Below are 4,277 nucleotides of genomic sequence, written 5' to 3'. Positions count from 1 at the left end.
TTCTGGTTGCTAGAAGCTTGTTCACTGGCATTTTTTCCCATTCCTGAAACTGTCATTTAAGGAATTTGATCAATTTTGCTTTATATGTTGTTTTTTCTATTACATATTGCAAGATGTCCCAGATTGACCCTGAGTCAGAAGATACTTCTGGAAAGTCGCTGCCTGGTGCTGGATCTACCAAAGTTAAGTGTATCTGCTGTAAACTTGTGGTATCTGTTCCTCCAGCTGTTGTTTGTTGTGAATGTTATGACAAACTTGTTATTGCAGATAATATTTCCTTTAGTAATGTTACATTACCTGTTGCTGTTCCATCAACATCTAATACTCAGAGTGTTCCTGTTAACATAAGAGATTTTGTTTCTAAATCCATTAAGAAGTCTATGTCTGTTATTCCTCCTTCTAGTAAACGTAAAAGGTCTTTTAAAACTTCTCATTTTTCAGATGAATTTTTAAATGAACATCATCATTCTGATTCTGATAATGATTCCTCTGGTTCAGAGGATTCTGTTTCAGAGATTGATGCTGATAAATCTTCATATTTATTCAAAATGGAATTTATTCGTTCTTTACTTAAAGAAGTCTTAATTGCATTAGAAATAGAGGATTCTGGTCCTCTTGATACTAAATCTAAACGTTTAAATTAGGTTTTTAAATCTCCTGTAGTTATTCCAGAAGTTTTTCCTGTCCCTGATGCTATTTCTGAAGTAATCTCCAGGGAATGGAATAATTTGGGTAATTCATTTACTCCTTCTAAACGTTTTAAGCAATTATATCCTGTGCATCTGACAGATTAGAGTTTTGGGACAAAATCCCTAAGGTTGATGGGGCTATCTCCACTCTTGCTAAACGTACTACTATTCCTACGGCAGATAGTACTTCCTTTAAGGATCGTCTAGATAGGAAAATTGAATCCTTTCTAAGAAAAGCTTACTTATGTTCAGGTAATCTTCTTAGACCTGCTATATCTTTAGCGGATGTTGCTGCAGTTTCAAATTTTTGGTTAGAAGCTTTAGCGCAACAAGTAACCGATCATAATTCTCATAGCATTGTTAATCTTCTTCAACATGCTAATAACTTTATTTGTGATGCCATCTTTGATATCATTAGAGTTGATGTCAGGTATATGTCTCTAGATATTTTAGCTAGAAGAGCTTTATGGCTTAAAACTTGGAATGCTGATATGTCTTCTAAGTCAACTTTGCTTATTATTTGGTTCTCAGTTGGATTCTATTATCTCAACTGTTACTGGAGGGAAAGGAACTTTTTTACCACAGGATAAAAAATCTAAAGGTAAATTTAGGTCTAATAATCGTTTTCGTTCCTTTCGTCACAACAAGGAACAAAAGCCTGATCCTTCACCCACAGGAGCGGTATCAGTTTGGAAACCATCTCCAGTCTGGAATAAATCCAAGCCTTTTAGAAAACCAAAGCCAGCTCCCAAGTCCACATGAAGGTGCGGCCCTCATTCCAGCCCAGCTGGTAGGGGGCAGATTACAATGTTTCAAAGAAATTTGGATCAATTCAATTCACAATCTTTGGATTCAGAACATTATTTCAGAAGGGTACAGAATTGGCTTCAAGATAAGGCCTCCTGCAAAGAGATTTTTTCTTTCCCGTGTCCCAGTAAATCCAGTGAAGGCTCAAGCATTTCTGAAATGTGTTTCAGATCTAGAGTTGGCTGGATTAATTATGCCAGGTCCAGTTCTGGAACAGGGGCTGGGGTTTTATTCAAATCTCTTCATTGTACCAAAGAAGGAGAATTCCTTCAGACCAGTTCTGGATCTAAAAATATTGAATCGTTATGTAAGGATACCAACATTCAAAATGGTAACTATAAGGACTATCCTGCCTTTTGTTCAGCAAGGGCATTATATGTCCACAATAGATTTACAGGATGCATATCTGCATATTCCGATTCATCCAGATCACTATCAGTTTCTGAGATTCTCTTTCCTAGACAAGCATTACCAGTTTGTGGCTCTGCCGTTTGGCCTAGCAACAGCTCCAAGAATTTTTACAAAGGTTCTCGGTGCCCTTCTGTCTGTAATCAGAGAACAGGGTATTGTGGTTTTTCCTTATTTGGACGATATCTTGGTACTTGCTCAGTCTTCACATTTAGCAGAACCTCATACAAATCGACTTGTGTTGTTTCTTCGAGATCATGGTTGGAGGATCAATTTACCGAAAAGTTCATTGATTCCTCAGACAAGGGTAACCTTTTTAAGTTTCCAGATAGATTCAGTATCCATGACTCTGTCTCTGACAGACAAGAGACGTCTAAAATTGATCTCAGCTTGTTGAAACCTTCAGTCTCAATCATTCCCTTCGGTAGCCTTATGCATGGAAATTCTAGGTCTTATGACTGCTGCATCGGACACGATCCCCTTTGCTCGTTTTCACATGCGACCTCTTCAGCTCTGTATGCTGAACCAGTGGTGCAGGGATTACACAAAGATATCTCAATTAATATCTTTAAAACCGATTGTACGACACTCTCTGGTGGACAGATCACCATCGTTTAATTCAGGGGGCTTCTTTTGTTCTTCCGACCTGGACTGTAATTTCAACAGATGCAAGTCTGACAGGTTGGGGAGCTGTTTGGGGGTCTCTGACAGCACAAGGGGTTTGGGAATCTCAGGAGGTGAGATTACCAATCAATATTTTGGAACTCCGTGCAATTTTCAGAGCTCTTCAGTCATGGCCTCTTCTAAAGAGAGAATCGTTCATTTGTTTTCAGACAGACAATGTCACAACTGTGGCATATATCAATCATCAAGGAGGGACTCACAGTCCTCTGGCTATGAAAGAAGTATCTCGAATACTGGTATGGGCGGAATGCAGCTCCTGTCTAATTTCTGCAGTTCATATCCCAGGTATAGACAATTGGGAAGCGGATTATCTCAGTCGCCAAACGTTACATCCGGGCGAATGGTCTCTTCACCCAGAGGTATTTCTTCAGATTGTTCAAATGTGGGGACTTCCAGAAATAGATCTGATGGCTTCTCATCTAAACAAGAAACTTCCCAGGTATCTGTCCAGATCCAGGGATCCTCAGCGGAAGCAGTGGATGCATTGTCACTTCCTTGGAAGTATCATCCTGCCTATATCTTTCCGCCTCTAGTTCTTCTTCCAAGAGTAATCTCCAAGATTCTGAAGGAATGCTCGTTTGTTCTGCTGGTGGCTCCAGCATGACCTCACAGGTTTTGGTATGCGGATCTTGTCTGGATGGCCCCTTGCCAACCATGGACTCTTCCGTTAAGACCAGACCTTTTGTCGCAAGGTCCTTTTTACCATCAGGATCTCAAATGCTTAAATTTAAAGGTATGGAGATTGAACGCTTGATTCTTAGTCAAAGAGGTTTCTCTGACTCTGTGATTAATACTATGTTACAGGCTCGTAAATCTGTATCTAGGAAGATATGTTATCGAGTCTGGAAGATTTATATTTCTTGGTGTCTTTCTCATCATTTTTCCTGGCATTCTTTTAGAATTCCGAGAATTTTACAGTTTCTTCAGGATGGTTTGGATAAAGGTTTGTCTGCAAGTTCCTTGAAAGGACAAATCTCTGCTCTTTCTGTTCTTTTTTCACAGAAAGATTGCTAATCTTCCTGATATTCATTGTTTTGTACAAGCTTTGGTTCGTATAAAACCTGTTATTAAGTCAATTTCTCCTCCTTGGAGTTTGAATTTGGTTCTGGGGGCTCTTCAAGCTCCTCCGTTTGAACCTATGCATTCATTGGACATTAAATTACTTTCTTGGAAAGTTTTGTTTCTTTTGGCCATCTCTTCTGCTAGAAGAGTTTCTGAATTATCTGCTCTTTCTTGTGAGTCTCCTTTTCTGATTTTTCATCAGGATAAGGCGGTGTTGCGAACTTCTTTTAAATTTTTACCTAAGGTTGTGAATTCTAACAACATTAGCAGAGAAATTGTGGTTCCTTCATTATGTCCTAATCCTAAGAATTCTAAGGAGAGATCATTGCATTCTTTGGATGTAGTTAGAGCTTTGAAATATTATGTTGAAGCTACTAAGAATTTCCGAAAGACTTCTAGTCTATTTGTTATCTTTTCCGGTTCTAGGAAAGGTCAGAAGGCCTCTGCCATTTCTTTGGCATCTTGGTTGAAATCTTTAATTCATCATGCTTATGTCGAGTCGGGTAAAACTCCGCCTCAAAGGATTACAGCTCATTCTACTAGGTCAGTTTCTACTTCCTGGGCGTTTAGGAATGAAGCTTCGGTTGATCAGATTTGCAAAGCAGCAACTTGGTCTTCTTTGCATAC

Source organism: Bombina bombina, chromosome 3 (assembly GCF_027579735.1).
Source record: "Bombina bombina isolate aBomBom1 chromosome 3, aBomBom1.pri, whole genome shotgun sequence".
Lineage (NCBI taxonomy): Eukaryota > Metazoa > Chordata > Amphibia > Anura > Bombinatoridae > Bombina > Bombina bombina.
The sequence above is the reverse complement of the archived record's forward strand: the minus strand, read 5'-3'. Positions refer to the sequence as shown.